Below are 21695 nucleotides of genomic sequence, written 5' to 3'. Positions count from 1 at the left end.
AATGTCCATGGTTCCTGCAGCTCACACCTCATTCTACCCAGTAAGTCCCTCTCTACAACTGAGCTTCTATTTGCTTTTTCTCTTCCCGTCCTTTTTTCCTCCAGCCCTACGCAGCTCCTTGCCGATCTTTCATTTCCCAGTTCCGACATAGGGTTTATTCCCAGAATGTTAACCTGGCTTCTTTCTCCACCTGTGACTGAGACCAACCCCCCTCAGTTTACAGCTGGCAGGAGGGAGGGGGATGGGATGAAATTATGGGATGGATGTGTCAGTGCCCCTTAATCCTGCAGATTTTCAGCATGGCAGAGTTTTTCCTGCCATATGTCAGCCCTGGACAAAAGAAGGGAAAGACCATCTCAGTGAAAGTGTGGGTGAAAGTGTGGAGATGGGACATGTTGTCCGCACTGTAAAATGACACCTGTCCACCCTCATAGTCCAGGAAAACCCCAATCTTCCAGGATTCTGCACATCTGGAGGTTGGGGTCTGTGAAGTGGTAAATGTGGCATCATCGCTTCTTCTGGCTTCTTTCCCCACAATCCAGAATCCAGTCTCCACCTTTGGGACAATTGTCCCTTTCCTCTCCACAGATTCTTGGGCCACTCCTAAACCCCATTCATGCTGCTTCCCCACCTCTACCTCCCAGTAATGTCTCCCTGATGTGAATCCCTCTGATCCCAGAACAAAGGGCCAGGAATCAAATCTCTTCGGGGAGTCAGGAAGTGGCTGCTCTGTGTCTCCAAGTCTCACACTGGTCCGGTCCTCAGACAGGATGAGGCGGGGATGCGCTGTGTTTGGATCCAGAGACAGAGAGGCTGGAGCTGGAAACAAGGTAAAGTAACACATCATAACACTGTTGTTTGCTGTGATTTAATAATAATCATCCCATGCTGAGTGCCCAATTCAATCAATATTAATGGCATTGTTTATAGCAGCTGAGACTTTAAATTAGCTGTCAGAAGATAATTGGAGAATCATTGGAAACAGCAGGAACAGAATGTATTGGAAGATCATATTATCACTAAGATCACAGCCACTGGAGAATGATGTTTTGAATTACTGGGGCAGAGAATACATGGTGAGTGGGTCCATATGCACATCATCCCTACAGTGTGGAAACAGGCTATTCAGCCCAACTAGTCCACACCAACCCTTCAAAGAGCATCCCATGGCTAACCCACAGAGCCTACATATCCTTGAACACTATGGGAAATTTAGCATGGCCAATCCAAGTAACTGGCACATCTTTGGACTGTGGGAGGAAACCGGAGCACCCTGCAGAAACACACGCAGACACAGAAGAATGTGTAAACTTAACACAGTCACCCGAGACGAATCAAACCAGAGTCCCTGATGCTGTGAAGCAGCAGTATTAATCACTGAGCCACCGTGCTACAGAAAGAGTAAAGGTGCAAGGTGTGAGAGGCAGAGTATCTGAAGGAACCTTTGGAAGGACATGAAACGTGGGAACTGTGTCTCGAGATGGACGGGAGAATGGGGATAAGTGAGAGTCAGGAGACAACCTGAGCAAATAAGAACTGGTTTGTTGTCTGTTTACGTTTCCACCCTGACTAACTTTCAGTCTTTCTCTGAAGGCTTGATTGTCACATCACAAAACATCACTGTGAAGACACTGAGAGGGTTGGAAACATATATCAAATAATAAAGAGAAAGGAAGGGACAATGAGGAATGAGAAAAGAACAATAGGGAGTGAACAGCCTGAGAAAAGAAGAGATGTGCAAATACAGGCACAGACTGCTGGATTGTACAATTTCAAGAATGCTGCTCACCAGCACTTTCTGAAGGGCAATGAGGCATGGACAAAAACTGCTGGCCTAGAATGCAAGGACACTTCTGATAGATCATTTGTAGATTGTTCAGATTAAGTGATCGGAATGTGAGAATGGCAGACCAATGGTGTGTCACTAGTGCTCCCATTTCTTTTACAATACCGACTTTGATACTATTGTCCAGATGTGCAAGGCATTACCCTCCCCTTCATCAATACCAAAGTAAACCAAAACACATGCATTGTTATGGATGACAGTTCTGACTGCGACACAAAGACCAGCGAGGTACATGCTGGGTTGCTGCTGACACAGGGTGTCTGGACAGGAGCAAGGTTAGGCTGGAGCAAAACTGGGATAAACCAGCGCAGGGTGAGGCGGGAGGTGATGTGGCAGGGGAGTGGGCTTTCCAGTTCTTCCACCATCTGATGGATTAACATGAAATGAACAAATTGACGAGTCAAACTGGTTCTATGCGCCAGAAAAGGGATGGCATTTGGCACAGAGAGTTTTGAAGTAATGTATTTTTTGTAAGAAGAATGAGAAAAACCAATATGAAGAGAACAATTCTCCAAATCTAATGTCTGTTTAAAAACAAAGAGTTCTGATGATTTACATGTAGTGATCTTATACTGTGGCAAGCCATGTTTGAGATGCTTTCGACAATAAAATATGATATACTTGGAATCAGTAATTGACAGTTAAGAGTGCAAACGTACGAAAGACTGAGAAAACCTTGATCACGGTAGAAATTCCCATATGTTACAATGTCGGAACTTGTTGAGATGACTGTTAAATACTGTGATGTGGAGGTCCCGGTTTTGGGCTAGGGTGGACAAAGTTAAAATCACACAACATCAGGTTATAGTCCAACAGATTTATTTGGAAGCACAAGCTTTCAGAGCACCAGCTCCCGACGAAGGATTATAATCTGATGCTGTGTGATGTTAAACTTTGCTAAATAATAAATAGAGTTTTTAGCTTAATGATCTCTGTCAAAGTGCACAAAATTGCACACGAGAAGTCACAGTACAGTGAGAGGATGGGAAAAAGGATTTGATTTAGGAATTCATATTCTCATGGGTATTCGTGGAACAAAAAGGATCGACAAAAGGACACTTAATTGCTGTGGGTAGACAATCAAAGAATTCAGATTTCAGGTGATTGCCTCAGGAACCAGATGGAAATGAGCAGGATATTTTATGCTGCAAATTAGTAACAGGGATGCATTCCTGAAATGGAGGTGAATGAAGTTTAACAGCAAGTAGTCAAAGGAACCTGAGGGATTACCTAATCATAGAAAAAACCTGTAGGATTCGACAGAAAGGATATAGTGAATGGTAGCAAATAGATGAAGAGCTTTTAAAAGACCCAGATCATGTACAAAGTGTCTTTTAATATTATCCATCCGTGGTTGCTTTTCAGACTGGAGATCAGCTGTGTGACACAAGGATTTGAGCTGTGTCCCACTGCTTTTGGTTCTGTATATAAACATTTGGGTGTGAAGATTGGAGACATGGTTCCTAAGTTGGTTCATCTCGGACACCTCTCTCACCTTAACCTTTCTGTTTCCATCTCTGGCAACAGTCTCTAGATGGATGGTTACTATAAACCCACAGACTCTCACAACTACCTGGACCACACTTCCTCCCACCCAGTATTCTGCTAGAACTCCATCCCGTTCTCCCAATTCCTCTGCCTCTGCCACATCTGCTTGGACGAGGAGGTATTCCACTCGCGAGCATCCCAGGTGTCCACCTATTTTGAACAATGTGCAATTCCACCCGCTGTTATCCAGACAGCCCTCCACCGCACCACCTCCATTCCCCATTCAACTGCTCTAAACATCCCCCACTCAACGCAATAAAGACAGAGTCCCCCTTATCCTCACCTACACGCCACCAGACTCTGCATCCAATGCATCATCCTCAAACACTTCTGCTAACTCCAACTGGACCCTGTCACCAAGAACATCTACCACACTTCACCGCTCTCTGCCTTCCGCAAGTATTGTTCTTCGCCAGTCCTTGGTTTGTGTCACTCTCCCCACCAACCTCCTACAAACCCCCACATACCTTTCCCTGAAACAGGAAAAGATGCAAAACCTGTCGGTACACCACACCACTCAGCTCCATCCAGGGCCCCAAACAGCCCTTCCGGTGAGACAGAGGTTCACCTGCCTCTCTTCCAACCTAGTTTACTGCATCAGGTGCTCCCGATGTGGTCTTCTCTGCATCGGAGAGATCAAACATAAATCGAGGGAACAGTTCACTGAGCATCGCAGCCAGGTCAATAGGGGCCGACCAGAGCTCCCATTCACTGCCCATTTAATTCCCCTTCCCACTTCTTTTCCGACATGACCATCTTTGGCCTCATCCATTGCCACAATGAATCAAACTCCAAACTGGAGGAACAATACATCCTCCACTTGGGTGGTACACGACCAGAAGGACTCAACAATGAGTTCTTCAATTTCAAATAACCTCCTTTCCCATCCACCACTCCCTTCCCAACCCCTCCCCCTCCCTTCCACTCCTCCAAACCACCAACTGAATTCATTCCACCCATCTTCACCTAGCCCCACTTCAGCACCCTACTCCTGCCACGTCTTTATCTGCAGCTCCGCCCTCACCTACCCCTAGTCCTGAAGAAGTGTTACGTGCAAAAGGTCAACTTTTCCACCTCCTGATGCTGCCTGGCTTGCTGTGTTCTCCCTGCCCCTTGCATGTCTAACATGGTTCATTAGTTGGGAGGTGACATGTAAATATCATCCAATGGACAGTAAAGAAGATTATATTAGACTGCTACGGATTCTTGAACAGATGGGCCAGTGGACCGAGGACTGACAGATGGAGTTTAATTTTGATAAATGTAAGGTGTTGCATTTTGGTCAGGCAAACCGGGTCAGGACTAATATAGTTGATGGTGTGACTCTGGGGAGTATAACTGAATGGAAGGCCTGTGGTGCTGGTACATGGTTCCTTGGGGTGGAGTTGCAGGTGGACAGGGTGGTGAAGAGAGAGTATGGCACACTTGCCTTCATTGGTTGGAGTGTTGAGTGTTGGAGTTGGAGCATCATGTTGTGGCTATGCGGCATATTGGAGTGTGGTTCTCGTCACCCGACCATGGGGTAAGCACATTATGAGGCTTGACAATGTGTGGAGGGGATTTGCAAGGGTGTGGCTGGGATTGGAGGGTTTGAGTAATAGGGAGTGGCTGAGTAGCCTGGGGCTTTCTTTCCCTGGAGCATGGCAGGCTGAGGGGTGACATTTTAAATGTTTATAAAACCATGAGGGCATGGATAGGGTGAATAACTAATGTATTTTCCAAGGTTAGATGACTCCAGAACTGGAGGGCATAGATTTAAGGTGAGATGGGCAAGATTTAAAAAGAACCTGAGGGGTAACTTTTTCATCCAGAGTGTGGTGCGTGTATGGAGTGGTCTGTCAGAGGAAGTGGTGGTTGGTCTAATTACAACACTTAAAATGCATCTGGATGGGGACATGAATAGGAAGGACTTAGAGGAATATGGGCCACAGGCTGGCAAATTGGATGAGGTCTGTTCGGGATACCTGTTCTGTGTGGACTCAATGGATGGAAGAGTCTGTTTCCATCCTGTGTGACTCTATCACTCCATCTAAATAACTTCTGAAATGCTGCAAAGATTTCCATCTCCTTTCAGGCAGTGAGTTCCTGATGCCAACCACCATCTGGGGGAGAAATATTATCCTTAATTCCCTTTGAAAACCCATGCTCCTTCTCTTCAATCTATGCCCCTGTTATTGTCCATTTCATTAAGGGGAAAAGTAACCTTCTGTCCACTCAATCTGTATCCCCATAACTTTCTACACCTCAGCCTTCTCTGCTTCAATGAAAATGTCCCCACCCAATCAAGGCTGAAACACTCCAGCCCAGGCAACATCTTGGTGAATCTCTGCTGTTCCAGCACTGCCCTGTCTCCTGTTGGATTTTCTACACACTGCCTTAAAAAGATCACGGGGAGACATTTTAAGAATTCTATCCTGTCTAAGCCCTTCACAATCTGCCTGTCCCAGTTCATCCTGGGGAAGCTGAATTCCCCTGATATTACAACCCTTTCTTTCACTTCTCAGTGCTTAATCTCAGGCTGGCATTGGTCTGTAGTATATTCCTAACAATGTAATTCCCAATTTTTATCAAGTTCTACCCATGTGGCCTCAGTGGAGGGGAAAATAAGATGCTGTTTGAGTCATAGAGTCATTGAGGTATGCAGCATGGAAACAGATCCTTCAGACCAACTAGTCCATGCTGACACAGATATCCAAATTAATCTAGTCCTATTTGCCAGCACTTGGACCAAATCCCTCTCAACCTTCCTACTTGTGTACCCATCCAGATGCCTTTTAAAAGTTGGAATTGTACCAGCCCCCACCATTTCCTCTGCAGTTAACTGCATGCACGCATCACCCTTTGCATGAAACATTTGACCTTTCGATCCTTTTAAATCTTTTCCCTTTCACCATAGACCTCTGCCTTCTGGTTCTGGACTCCCCCACTCCTACCTTGTCTATTTGCCCTATCCATGCTCCTCATGATTTTATAAACCTTGATAAGGTCACTCCTCGGCCTTCGACACTCCAGGGAAAACAGGTGCAAATGCATATTGAACAAGAACATTTTCTTGGATACACTTAGACTCCTCTCCATCTAAGTTGTTAACACAATGTCATTCCCAGTTTATGTTTGGAAAGTTAACATTCCCTACTGTTACACCTTATTAATCTTACAGGTATCTGAGATCTCCCGCATGTTGCTTCTCAATTTTCCACTGTCTGTTTGAGAGTTTATACTACAATCCCAATGAGGTCTTTCTTGATTACACCCAAATAACTTCCCTGGATGGTCTCCAGGAGTATCATCCCTAAGTACAGCCATAATGTTATCTTTAATTCAAGATGCCACTCTCCTCCTTTCTTGTCTCCCTTTCTATCTTTACTATAATATCCTACCCTCCCTAAGCCATGTTTCATCGCCAATAGTTATGATATTCCAATCCTATATTCCCAACCATGCGCTAAGTTAATCTGTCTTATCTGTCAGGCCTCTTGCATGAAAATAAACGCAAATGTATTTAATCGCTCAGTCTTACCTCATTCTCTGCTGTGTTCCTGCCTACTTTGAGCATTTAACTTGTTCCCTTTGGTTACTACACCTTGTTTCTTTTCTCATTATCTCTTTGAGTCTCATCAATACATCCCACCCCCAATGCTAGTTTAAAGCCTCCCAAGTCACACAAACAAATCTCCCTGCCAGGATATTGATCCCGTTCCAATTCAGGTTCAGCTCATCCATCTTGTACAGGACACTTCTATTCCAGCAAAGGTCCCAGTGATTCAAAAATGTGAATCCTTGCTCCTTACTTCAGCTCCTTCGCCCTCAAATTAATCTACTCTATCCCCCTACTCCTACTCTCACAAGCTCATAGTACTGGGAGTAATCCAGATATTACTACCAATAAGGACCTCTTTATAATCTCCCACATCACTATTAGGAAAAATGCAATATTTTAGTTCTTCAATGTTACTGAACTTTTCCACCACAACTGATATCATCGAAACTGATTACTTTTCATCATCACAGTGATGTTTCTGTGACATCACTGTCCATAGATTGACTCTGTCATTTATGAGAGTCATAGACTCATAGAGATGTACAGCATGGAAACAGATCCTTCAGTCCAACTCGTCCATGCTAACGAGGCAACATGACCTAACCATTTGCCAGCACCTGGCCCATATCCCTCTGAACTCATCCTCCTCATATACCTATTCAGATTTCTATTAAATGTTGTCATTGTAATAACCTTCACCACTCCCTCTGGCAGCTCATTCCATCCGTGCACCACCTTTTGCATGAAAATATTTCTCCTTAGGTCCCTTTTAACTGTTTTCCCTCTCATCCTAAACCTATGCCCTCTACTCTGGACTTCCTCACCCAGGGAAAAGACCTTGTCTAATTGTCCTATCTATGCCCCTCATGATTTTATAAACCTCCATAAGGTCACCCCTCAGCTTCTGACGCTCCAGGGAAAATAGCCCTGGCCTATTCACCCTCTCCCTATAACTCAAATCCTACAAACGTGGCAACACCCTTGTCAATCTTCTCTGAACTCTTTCAAGTTTCACAACAACCTTCCAATAGGAGGGAGACCATAATTGCACATAACATTCCAAAAGTGGCCTAACCAATGTCCTATATAGCTACAATATGAGTCCCAACTCCTATACTCAATGCTCTGACCAAGAAGGGAAGGCATATGAAAAGTCTTTTTCACTATCCTATCTTCCTGCGACTTCACTTTCAAGGAAATATGAACCTGCACTCCAACATCTCTTTTTTCAGCAACACTGCCCAGGACCTGACCATTAAGTCCTGCTCAGATTTGCCTTTCCAACGTGCAGCACCTCACATTTATCTAAAGTCTATCTGCTACTCCACAGCCCATTGGCCCACCTGATCATGAGCCCGCTGTATGATCTGCAAACTTACTAACTATCCCTCCTATGATTATATTCAAATCATTTATATAAATGATGAAAATGAGTGGACCCAGCACTGATCCTTGTGGCACATCACTGGTCACAGGCCTCCAGTCTGACAAGAAATCCTCCACCACCACTCTCTGTTCTTCTACCTTTGAGCCAGTTCTGTATCCATATGGCTAATTCTCCAGTATTCCATGAGATCTAACCTTGATAACCAGTTTACCATAAGGAACCTTATCGAATGCCTTACTGAAGTCCATTTAGATCATGTTCAACTCTTTTACCTCTTCAATCCTCTTCATTATTTCTTCAAAAAATAAGAGGGGATACTTCGCCTCGCAAAAATGTAAATTTCAAAAGGACAAGCAGAAAGGAAAGCTCGATGGGGTAGTATTGTTGATATGGGATGAAATCAATACAACAGTGAGAAATAATCTGAAATCCGAAGAATATAGACTCCAGATAGGTGGAGGTAAGAAACAAAGTAAGAAAATTGGCAGAAATGATCTGTAAGACCCCAAATAGTAGCTATATGGTAGGGCATAGATTAATCGGGTGATTAAAAAATGCAAGTAACATTAATCCTGGGCAACTTTTATCAACATGTCAATTTAAATAGTGAGATTAGCAGAGGAAGCCATGAACACATAGTTTCCTTGAACAATAATATTGTGAATCCAACTATGTATTTGGCTATTTTGAATCTGGTGATGTGTAATGAAGCAGGTTTAATAAATGATGTCAGAGTCAACGCTGACCATAACATGGAGGAATGTAGCATTCAGTTTGAAAGGGAGGATCTTGGTTGGGAAATGACTGTGTTAAGTTTAAATAAGGGTAATTGCAAAGGAATGAGGGCTAAGCTTGATGGAGTGGACTGGGGAAGGCATTACAACAAAGATATTTGAGGATCAATGGCAGACTCTTAAAAGAACAGCACATGACTCACAGCAAAAATATATTTCAGTGAGGAAAAAGATTTCTAGGAAGGGGATAAGCCAGCAACAATAACTAGGAAAGTTAAGCAATTATGAAGTCATCTAGACTCAAAATGTTAGCTTGTTTTCAAGGTTCGTGTGAAGATTTGTAGCTCGGGTGGTTACTCATTGCTTATTTGGTCCCATATTCCCAACATTCCAAATCACATCCATCCCTCACCTGGAACTGATAGCAGTTTTCCAACACCTGCTCCCTCCTGCAGGACCACCCAGTACCTTCTCACAATCCAAACCCTTGGAAAACTGACCAAGGACATTACACTGAATAAGAAACTTCAGATTGAATGGGGTCTTGATCAAATTCATAGAGCGGCCATTGGGTTCACTGTGTAATCAATGAGATTGCTGAAAATATTGGAACTGTGGCTTCGTGATGAGCACTGTTGCCTCACAGCACCAGGAAGTTGGGTTCAATTCCAGCCTCAGGTAACTGTATGAAGTTTGTACATTTTTCGGTGTCTGCATTGGTTTCCTCCCACAATCAAAAAATGTGCAGCTTTTGTCCATTTTGTGCAAGGAAATGCACGCAAGGTGGATTAGCCAGGGGAAAGGTGGAGTTACAAGAAGATGGTAAGGGGTTGGGTCCTGTTGGGATGCTGCTAAGAAGGTTAGTGTGGACTCGATGGGCTGAATGACCTGTTTCCACACTGGAAGAATCTTGTGATTTTATCAGCCTCACTACCTGCAAACTGGCTTTTCAACCTCCCCTCATGGAAGTTTATAAATATCTCTGTCTTTTTTAATATTTGACTATGTTACACCTGTAGATATTCATCAGGCTTAGCAGGTCTGACAATATCTGTGGAGAGAAATCAGAGTTAACGTTTCGGATCAAGTGACCCTTCCTCAGAACTGCTGGTAGCTAGGAAGCTAGTTTATATACAGAAGATAGGGTGCGGGGAGAACGGGTGAGGAGTAAATGATAGATGGGGATTGAGCCCAAAGAGAGAGAAGAGCAGTTAGACAGACAAAGCAGTGGATAATGATTTGGCTAGGAGGGTGATTGTTAGTGGCTAACGATGGTTTTTGTGTAATAGCAGGCTCTGTGATAACAAGACCTAGTTGTATGGGGTAAGGACATGGGAGAGCTCAGACCCAAAAGTTATTTAATTTGATATTGAGTCTGGAAGGCTGCAGGATCCCCAGGCTGAAAATGAGAACCTGTTCTTCCAGCTTGTGCTGAGCTGCATTGGAGCACTGCAGGAAGCCTGAGACAGAGCTGTTGACCACGTTACAGGGTGGTGTGTTAAAAGGCAACTGGAATTTCAGGGTCTTTTTTGGCAAACGGAATGCAAGGGTTCAGGAAAGCGATTACACAGTCAACCCTTAATATCCCCGATAGAGAGGAGTCTGCACTGTGAGCAGCAAATGCAGTAAACGAGATTGTGAGAAGTGCAGGTAGGTGGAAGGTGTGTTTGGACCCTTGGATACTGAGGAGGGAGGAAGTATAGATACAGATGTTACACCATTGGCAGTTGCAGGGGAAGGTGTCATGAGGCTGTGAGGGGATGTTGGAAATAACCAGAGTGTCCCAAAGGGAGGAAAGGTGTGTGGTGTCTGGTGGTTGCATCTTGCTGGAAGTGGTGGAAATGGCAGCAAATGATCTTCTGGATGGAAATACTGTTGGGATGGTAGGTAAGGACAAGGGGAACCCTATCACTGTAGTAGGAGGGAAGAGAGGGGGTGAGAGCTGAAATGTAAGAGATGGGTTGGTCCCAGTTGAGGGCCCTATTAAGAACAGTGCTGGGGAATCGTTGGTTGAGGAAGAAGGTGGACATTTTGGAGGCTCCCTTGTCAAAGTTAGCATCATTGGAATGATTGCGATGGAGATGCAGTAACTAGGAGAATGAAATGGAGTCTTTACAGAAAGCAGGGTGCAAGGATATAAAGGCCAGGTAATTGTGGGAGTCAGTGGATTTATTGTGGATATTAGTGGGCAGTCTATCCCCAGAAATAGAAACAGAGATGTCAAGGAAGGGAAGGGAGGATTCAGAGATAGACCAGTTAAAGTGAGAGCAAGGTGGAAGTTGGAAACAAGACCGATAAACCTTTTCAATTCCGAATGGGAGATGGAGGCAGCAGCATGCTCTCAGATCCAATCCTGACTTTGTTATTAAGCTACTGATCAGGCTGAGCTGTAGTAGTTGGCAGACTGACCACTGCATTGCAGAAGCTGAGATCCCTCTCAGATGCCTCCTCCTATCGGTCTCTCACCTGTGACCCCATGATGTAACATCAGGCCATTATGTCAACCATGGTCACCAACCTCATTTCATCTGGGGATCTGCCCCGACTCCAACTGCCTCCAGCTGATAGTCCCCCAACCTCACACAGCTCGCTTCTACCTCCTTCCCAAAATACACAAACAGGATTACCTAGTCAGACCCATTCTTTCTGCCTGCTCCTGCCTCACAGAACTCATCATTTCCTCCCATGACTCAGTTTTGTCTCCCTGCTCCAGTCCCTCCTCACTTACATCCACCATTCCTCTGACATTTTATGCCAGTTCCAAAATTTACAGTTTGTAGTCCAGCTGCCTCCTCTTTACGATGGACATGCAATCCTTCTACACTTCCATTCCCCACCAGGATGGTCTCAGGGCTTTCCATTTCTTCCTGGATCAAAGACCTGAACCGTCCCAACCCCCTCACCACCCTCCTCCCTTTGGCCGAGTTCATCCTCACCCTCAACAACTTTTCTTTTAAATCCCCTCATTTTGTTCAGGTATAGGGGTGGCCATGTGTATCCTCATAGACCCCACTTATGCCTGTCTGTTGTGGGGTACATGGAACATTCCTTGTTCCAGTCCTATTCCAGTCCCACACACGAGTCTTTCTGTGATATATTGACGATATCATCGGTGCTATCTTCCACTCTCAATTTAATTGGAAAAGTTTATTCATTTTGATTTAAAGTTCCACCTGCCCTCACCTTCAACTGATTCATCCTTGACTCCTCCCTTCATTTTCTCAACATTCCTGTTTCATTTCTGGGGATAGAAAAGCCACCAATATCCACTATACACCCACCGACTCCCACAGTTACCTGGACTGTACATCCTCGCACCCTCCTTCCTGAAAAGACTCTATTCCATTCTCCCAGTTACTCCATCTCCTTCGCATTCATTCCTATGCTGCCAACTTCAAAAAGGGACCCCTCTTCCTGAACCATAGATTTCTCAGCACTGTTGTTGTCAGGGCCCTCAACTGGGTCCAACCCTTCTCTGGCATTTCAGCCCTAATGCTCTATCTCTTCCCTCCTGCAATCCCATTAGCATCCACATGCAGAAGATCATTAGCTATAATTTCTGCCACCTCCAGCAAGATGCGACCACCAGACACATATTCCTCTCCCCTCCTTTGTCCGCCTTCCACAGGGACTGTTCCATCCAGGACATCCTGGTTTACTCTTCCCTCATTCCCAACAGCTCCCCACAGCCTCATGGCACCTTCCCCTGTAACTGCAGAAAGTGGAACACCTGTCCGTTTCCTTCCTCCCCCCCTCAGTATTCAAGGGCCCAAACAGACCTTCCAGGTCAAGCAACGGCTTCTCTGCACTTCACTCAAACTAATCCACTGCATTCACTGCTCACAATGTGATCTCCTCTACACTGGGGAAATAAAGTATAGACTGGGTGACCACCTTGCTGAACACTTGCATTCTGTTTATAAAAAAGACATTGAGTTTCCAATTGTCTGCTCCTTTAACACACCATCCTGTTCCCTGGCCAATATCTCTGTCTCAGGCTTGCTGCAGTGCTCCAGCTAAGTTCAGCACAAGCTGAAAGAACAACACCTCATTTTCCACTTCCAGACCCTGCAGCCTCCCAGACTCAATATTGAGTTCGATAATTTTAAGGTCTGAGCTCTCCCATGTTCGTACCTCAACCCCGATGGATCAGGCTTCATTATACAGAGGCTGGTATTACACACAACCCATTGTTAGCCACAAACTGTACCCATTAACAGCTACACACGTTCCAAGTCAGATTGTTATCCATTCCTTTCTCTGTCCAACTGCTCTTCCCTGTCTTTGGTGTCTATTCCTACCTATCATACAGTCCTTACCCCAACCCCCATAATAACATCTGCATATGAACCGACATTTTCTGAGTTACCATCAGTTCTGAGGCAGGGTCACTCGATGCGAAACATTAACTCTGATTTCTCTCCACGGATGTTGCCAGACCTGCTGAGCTTTTCCAGCGATTTCTGTTTTTGTCTCTTATTTACAGCATCCACAGTTTTTTCAGTTGATATTTATCTCCTACAGTTTTCATCATTGACCACTTCAGTAAGACCATCATATACCTTCTGTTATACAATGTAGTCTCTTAGTGTTTGCAATTCCTTCTCTTCACTAAAGTATTTAAATCCCACATTCCCCACTCACCCATCCTCTCCCCCCATTCTCACACAGCCAATTTCCAATTTCCACCCCACCCCACTTCAACTTCACTGAGTCTATCACTGATTCCTCCTTTCCCCTCCTCGACATCCCTGTTTCCATTTCTGGGGACAGACTGACCAATAATATCCACTATAAACCCAATTCTCCCAGCTACCTACAATACACATCCTTGCACCCTGCTTCCTGAAAAGACTCTCTTCCATTCTCCCAGTTCCTCTGTCTCCATTCAATGTGCTCTGATGAGGCAAACTTTGACAAGGAGGTCATGGAAATGTCCACATCCTTCCTCATTTGGGGATTCCCCAGCACTGTTGTTGACGGGGCCCTCAACCGAGTATGGTCCACCTCTCACACTTCTGACCTCACCCCATCTCTTTTCTGTTAGAAAAGCAATTGCATAGCCCTTGTCCAAACCTGCCATCCCACCAGCATCCACAACTGGAAGAGCATCAGACACATTTCCACCAGCTGTAGTAAGATGTCACCACCAGACATATATTTCCCTCCCTTCCCTCCCTTTCACAGGGCCTTTCACACTCTGGGACTACCTGTCACACTCTTTCTTCACTCCCAACACCCACCCACAGCCCCACAGCAACATTCTCAGCAACTACCGAAGGTACAACACCTGCCCATTTACCCCCTCCCTCCTCAGTATCCAAGGGTCCAACACACCCTCCAAGCGAAGCAGCACATTACTTGCACTTTATACAATCGAGTATCCTTCATTCACTGCTCACAAGGTGGTCTCCTCTGTATTGGAGAAACAAAGCATCTGTGTTCTGCCTGACTAAAAACACCCTGAGCTTCCAGTTGCCTGCCACGTAAACACACCATCCTGTTCTCTGGGCAACACTCTGTCTCAGGTTTGCTGCAGTACTCCACTGAAGCTCAGTGCAGGCTGGAAGAACAACACCTCATTTTCCACTTCCGGACCCTGAAGCTCTCTTGACTCAATTTCAAGGTTAATAATTTTAGACCCAGACCCATACCCCACAAACTAGGTTTTGTTATCACTGCCATTACACTCTGCCTATTATTTGGCTCTAACAGTCTCCATTACTGGGTATTTACTCTCCCCGGCTAATCATTATTCACTCCTTTGTCTTTCTTACTGTTCTCTCTCTTTGGGGTCTATCCCATTCCATCATTTCCTCCTTACCTCCTCCCCCACTGTACCTTCCGCAAAAAAAAACTTTTCCCAGCCACAATCATTTCTGAGGAAGGCTCACTCAACCTGAAAGGTTAACTCAGATTTCTCTCCACAGATGCTGGCAGACCTGATTAGATCAAGCAATTTCTGTTTATGTTTCTCTCACAACCCCAATTAGATATGTGCCTGTTAACACTGGCTCTTTAATGTCTACATGCCTTCCTGATATTATATAAAAAAAACTGTTCCTCCAATGTCACTCCAGCTTCAATCTCCTCTCAAAATCCTATTTCCGTTCTCTATTCCTTTGGTTAGACAGAACCCTTCACTGCTCTGATATACAGAGCTGATGGCTTCAGACACTTCTCCAAATTGACCCACAGAAAGTGCAATGTTTCCATGGACAGTATCCTAGGATTAACAACTAGTGATGTGAAGATGTAAACTGGGGCCTTGGAGCCCCTACACAACTGGATTTATCATCAGGAAAATGAATACACATGTTTACCTGGGTGAATGGTGTGTATCATTTCTCTCCAGACTGTGTACTGTAAAGGGCCAGTGAACTGGCAGAGAGACAGAGAGCCATCAGCAGCTGAGAGTGTCTTCTCCTCATCACTAATCCTGTAAACATTAAACAGATGACAATGTAAATTCTGCTTTGTTCAAGCATTTATGAAAAGATTTAAATATTCAAACATTCCACAATTTTCACATTAAAGTCAATGGATTAGAAAGTGGAATGTTCATCTTATTTTTGTAACTGATCCAACAAGAATTCAAAATGCAAGGGCAAGGATTGGAAACCCCTAGATCCAGAGAAAGGCCCATGTCCTGAAAACAGATTAGGTACTGAGACATCACACACCTCAGGAGATGATATACATTTCCCCCATCCCCTTGCTGTATTCTAAACAGAGAATGTGGAACAGAGACAAAAAAACTGAAACATCGAAAAGCCTCATGTCCAACTGTGTAATGTATGGGTCCCACAACCCTCTGAGAGTCCTACTCCTCTACTTCCAGCCTCTTGACCATCTCTGATTTTAGTGTCTCTCCCCGTTGGAGGTTGAACCTGCAACTGCCGAGACCGTCAGCTCTGGAATTCCCTCCCTGAACTTCTCCATCTCTCTATTCTTCTTGCCTCTTTTAAAATTCGCTAAAACACACAGCAATCATCTGGATTAATAGTTCAGTGACACTTTTCTATACTTTCCAATGGTCCTGTAAAATACCTCAGAACATCCGATTACACTAATTAAAGATTTTTTTTTTTGATTTTGCATTTAGTGTACCCTTTATAAAGGCTACGGTGTGTGTTAGTGTTGTAAAAAGTGAAATTCCCCCTTTAAACTCTGACTGTCTTGGTTTGGTCAGGAGCCATGCAGGGACAGGGATGGCCATTCCCTGGAAACATGGGCCGTGTTTCTCTCTCAGGGTCAGGGAAAGGTCACAGTCACACAAACAGTCACAAAAATCAGGGCAGTGATCACTTCCAGCCTCGGAACCAGGTTGTATTATTTACAGGCATCTCGTCATTGTTTGCAATATTGAAGAGTTTTATAAAATCCAATACTGTCTCAACCCTGCAATAAGTTTCTTGTTATATAAACACTTGTGTGTGAACCATGACTGGAGTAAATGTTATCCGATGAATCACCCTTTAACGTGGTGATAATAACCAGGAAATAAACCTATAATAACCCGTCACTGAGTTATTGAGCAAACTGTGCAGAGTTTCAGTAAAGAGCATGTCCTACCTGATCTTCCGACAAACTTCCTCCTGAAAGAATTAAATCACAAACAGTGAGGATGGCAGTAACAGATTTCAGGAGGAGACAGACAGGCTGCTGAAATGTGCAGACACAACACAGAAGTGTAAAATGATACATTTTGGAAGGAAGATTGAGGCGAGTGTACAATAAACTGGAACTGACCATCAGTCCCGCTCACAGACACAATGACTCTCACACTCTCACTGTACCAGGCACACCCACACAGTCTCCTCATGGGACTATACGTGGATTACAATAAGAGTTCCAGGAAATAATTAAACATGGGAATACGGAGAAAATAACAAAACAAATAAAAAACATCACAATCCATTCCCGGGAGATTGTCGGTATTCCCGAGGACCTGAAGACAATGTGGCAGTTGTAACAAAAAAAAACAGAAGTTTACTGGAAAATCTCAGCAGGTTTGAAAGGATCTGGAGAGAGAAATCAGAGTGAACGCTGCGGGAGCATTGACCCTTCTTCAGCGACAACGGCAGAAACGTCCGGACAGTCACAAGGTCAATTCACTTTTTTACACGACATTCCACGTTATTTTTACAATTGTCATCATGTCCGAAATCTGTCTGAAATAACCTGCAATGTCTTCCCTTACCTTCAGAAACATCAGCTCGTCTTTTTGCTCCATCTGTTTTTGTGAAATTAAGAGTTCCTCCTCAATAGAATTTAAACTCTCCTGAATCTCTCGAAGGTTTCTCTCCATTGGTTCTACAATCCTCTCCTCTTCTTCCCTGAGATCTCTGAGTAAACGCTGTTCTTTCTCAGTGAGAATCTGGTGCATTTTAGTGAACTCGGATGTGATGTGGGTCTGCAGACTGCTCGCCTGTTCCTACCAAATGAAATGTGAAACCTCATTAATGTCCCGCGATAAAGGGAACAAAATTAACCCAGATCCCAGAGAATCAGCACAGGGAGAGCTCACCCTCACTTCGGAAATCTTCCGTTTCTGGGTCAGTTCAGTTTGAAGAACCGCCGATTTCTTCTCTGTGAGAGAATCTAAGGAAGATTTCAGTTGATCCTAGAATTGGAAAATAAAATTACATTCTTAAAGTGTTCGCCCCTGAAAATGTGATAAAACCTTTTTAAAAAAATATTTCAGAAGAAGACGAACGTTACTGGAGAGTATTGTCAGCGAAAGAGTTCCTGTCTGTGGTCCCTGACGGAGGGGTCCGGTCTCCCCTTCTCCAGACGTGTCTCATAGAATGGTCTGAAAAGGTTCGTTAGAAATATCGATTACAAAATATAATGTTTACCTTGTAGATTTCAACAGCTTCATTGATCGGCAGGAAGTTGTGAGTTTTGTGTTCCCGCGAATCTCTACAAATCAGGCAGATCAATTTCTTGTCAGTTTCACAAAACAGCTTCAGATCTTCCTGATGTTCCTCACAGTGAGGTTTACTTTCCTTCTCTTTCGGATCCAACTTTAATTTTCGAGCCTCCTCGGCCAGATTCGCAATGGCCAGATTTACCCTGAGGTTTCTTTCTGGAAATTCCTCTCTACATTCCGGGCAGGAGTTTATCTCCTTCTTTTCCCAACTCTGGGTGATACAGGAGCGGCAGAAGTTGTGTCCACAATCCAGTGTAACCGGATCGGTGAAGAAATCCAGACAAATGGGACAAACTGTCTCCTCGGTCCAACTCTCTCCCTGCTGTCTGGAAGCCATCTTCACCCTCAGCATTTCCTGATTCAAACCGCTTTCAGTTTCAATGTTCCTGCGCTGATGAACACATTCAGTCCAACGTTTTCCCGAGGAATTTTCACTGCAATACTCAGAGACTGATTACAGAAATCGGAACGGGTCTTGGTTATGCCAATGAGTTGAAAGACAGGTCATTGCATTAATCAACTCCAGTCTCCCCACTACTCTTGACCCACTCCGATTTGCCTATCAGACCAATAGATCCATGACAGATGCCATGTCACTTACACTTCACTCCTCCCTAGAACATCTTGACATCAAGAACAGCTACATAAGAATCCTACTCAAAAACTACAGTTCAGCCTTCAATAATGTAACCCAGACTGATAACTAAACTTCGTGATCTCTTACACAGCCCCACTCTCTGCAACTGGATCCTCAGTTTCCTGACCTACAGGCCACAATCAGTGAAGATTGCGGACAATATTTCATCCTCATTAACACTCAACACTGGAGCTCCCAAGGGCTGCATACTCAGCCCCCAACTGTATTCACTGTATACCCATAACTGCGTCACCAAATACCACACTAATGCCATTTACAAGTTTGCTGATGACACCACCATAGTTGGTCAAATCTCAGATGGCAATGAAACAGACTACAGATGGGAGTTGGAAGACCTGGAAAAATGGCACACTGAGAACAACCTAGCTCTCAATGCCAGCAAAACCAAAGAACTCATTATTGACTTTTGGCAGGATGTTACTCATGCCCCCCTACACATTAACAGCACAAAGGTGGAACAAATGGCGAGTGTCAAACTCCTGGGTGCGGTCATGCACAACAAGTTTTCTTGGACTCTTCATGTGGATGCACTAGTTACAAAGGCTCAACAATGTCTCTTCCTCAGGTGGCTGAGGAAATTTGGCATGACAGCAAATACCCTTGTCAACTTTTATAGGTGTGCCATCGAAAGCATTCTGTCTGAATGTATCACTACCTGTTATGGCAACTGTACCATTCAGGATTGGAGATGGTTACAGAGAGAGGTGAACTCAGCCCAGACATTCACAAAGGCCAACCTCCTATCGATAGAATCCCTCTATTAATGGTCATTGCATTAATCAACTCCAGTCTCCCCATTAACACTGCTGCCTCATAGCACCAAGGACCCGGGTTCAATGCCCGCCTCTGGCAACTGTCTGTGTGGAGTTTGCACGTTCTTCCCGTGTCTGTGTGGGTTTCCTTCGGGTGCTCTGGTTTCCTCCCACAGTCCAAAGATGTGCAGGTCAGGTGAATTGGCCATGCTAAATTGCCCGCAGTGTTAGGGGAACGAGTTTGGGTGGGTTGCTCTTCAGAGAGTCAGTGTGGACTTATTGGGCCGTAGGGCCTGTTTCCACGCTGCAGGGAATCTAATCTAAACCTGCCCTAATCCTGATGCTGCCTCCTGCCAGCTCCAGTCCCCAGTCTCCTGAGGCCAGGAACCTGTGGCACCTGTACACAGAAAGAGACCCTGTTAACACAGCAGCCATCAGAAATATCCTGGGGAAGCTATCTACCCAAATTATAGCTCAGTGTTGGATAATTATAACATTGGAACCTCTAACACACCCTGGCCCCTCATTCCCCTCCTTTACTGGGAACTTCCCACAATGTCATTTCTCCAGGGATCTTCATCCCCAGTCACCCCTGCACTTTGTTCCAACTTGCATCTCATGTTACTCTTAATCCACTTCATCTTCCATCCCACTCACTGGTGCCTTCTTCAGCTCTTTCCCAATCTCACCACCATTTGTACTTACTCCTTCCTCCCTCCCTCACATTTCTCTTTTATTTTGTTCTCATGCCCTGTCTCTCCCATCACTCTCATGATGCTCTTCCCCCTCCATCTAAAAATCCTCATTCTGGTCCACTTTCCATCACTGCCCTCACTCTCACTTTGAGCTTCAGCCCCCTTCTACCACAAGCTCCCCCTGCCCCATTCTTATCTCTTATCACTGCCCTTGCACCTGTCTCTGCTATTCCCTTACTCTTCCCTCAATATCACTTTCCAGTTTTACATCACCGATACTCCAAATCTCACCCATACTCTTCTTTTTCACTCTACATTACACTCTGCCCTTCTATTTATTCCCACTTTCCTTAGGCCATCGATCCACTCTGAATAATATTTATCCATGGCATTCAGAACAACAAAATTTACACAAAAATAAACAACAAAAAGCAAAGAATTGGGTGAGGTATTGCATTTTGATGGAACAAACATTGGCAGGACTTATACAATTCACGATATGGCCCTGGGTAGTGCTGCAGAACAGAGAGGTGGGGGGAGTGGAGTGATTTTGTTCTGGAGTCAAAAAATCAGTGGAGTCAGGGCCCAGGGTGGGAGAATGACAATTAGACAGACAATGGATAATGGTGAGCCAGGAAGACCAAAAAAGCTGATAATGGAGACATTAAGGAGGTGAAAATGGGTTGATCCATGTCATGGCAGGTCTGAATGTGAGGAGGTGGGACATGCAAGAAGGTGTTCAGACCTTAAAATTATTACAGTAAATCGATATTGATTCCAGAAGGTTGCAGGTTCTCCAAGTTGGAAAATAAGATACAGTTCTTTCAGCTCAAGGCTCAGCACAAACTGGAAGAACATCATCACATTTTCCACTCCATTGAGGCCACATGGGGAGAATTTTATAAAAGTTGGGCAATGACATTGTTGAGCGTGTACTATAGATCCACCCCAGTCAGAACAGATTAAGGGCTGTTGTGTGGAAAAATTCCAGAAAAGTGTAAAAAGAATAGGGTAATGATAACAGGGGAATTCAACTTCCCCAGTATGAGCTGGATAAGGCAGATAGTGAAGGACTTAGACAGGACAAAATTCTTAAAATATCTCCATGTGATTTCTTTAATGCAGAAAATCCGATAAGGCACAGGACAGGGCTGGAACAGCTGAGATTCACCAAGATGTTGCTTGGGCTAGAGTGTTTCATCTCTGAAGACAGACTCGATCGGCTCGGGATGTTTTTATTGAAGCAGAGAAGGCTGAGGGGAGAACCTGATGAAGGTGTAGAAAGCTATGAGGAATATTGGTAGAATGGTGATTAACTGGAGCATAGATTTTAGAGAATGAGGAGAGCAATAGAGGGGAATTAGGATAATATTTTTCATCCATAGAGTGGCAGGTATTAGGAACTTAGTTTCTGAAAGGAGACAGAAACCTTTGCAGCATTTAAGAAGTTATTCAGATGAATAGCTGAAAATAGCACACAAGGATATGGGCGAAGCGATGGAGCTCATGGGTTCTTGATGACCAGCACAGACACAATGGGATGAAGCCCCTCATTTTATGCTTTATTACTATGTGATTATGTGGGTCAGCTGGGTGGAC

The 21695-nt window shown here is 44.4% G+C and overlaps 1 pseudogene across 1 annotated transcript; it reads right to left on the bottom strand.

Annotated features, from left to right (window-relative positions):
• Positions 1–217: 217 nt before the first annotated feature.
• Positions 218–18328, bottom strand: LOC148140096 (zinc-binding protein A33-like; annotated as a pseudogene). The gene is made up of 6 exons (XR_015752912.1): positions 17918–18328; positions 17587–17682; positions 17260–17493; positions 16632–16654; positions 15380–15495; positions 218–819 (listed from the first exon to the last, which is right to left on the bottom strand). The product of XR_015752912.1 is annotated as a zinc-binding protein A33-like (transcript).
• Positions 18329–21695: the final 3367 nt, after the last annotated feature.

The sequence above is a fragment of the Chiloscyllium plagiosum genome, unplaced genomic scaffold, assembly GCF_037043375.1.
Source record: "Chiloscyllium plagiosum isolate Xiang-an unplaced genomic scaffold, Cpla_swu_hap1 HiC_scaffold_35, whole genome shotgun sequence".
Classification (NCBI taxonomy): Eukaryota; Metazoa; Chordata; class Chondrichthyes; order Orectolobiformes; family Hemiscylliidae; genus Chiloscyllium; species Chiloscyllium plagiosum.
The sequence above is the reverse complement of the archived record's forward strand: the minus strand, read 5'-3'. Positions and strand labels throughout refer to the sequence as shown.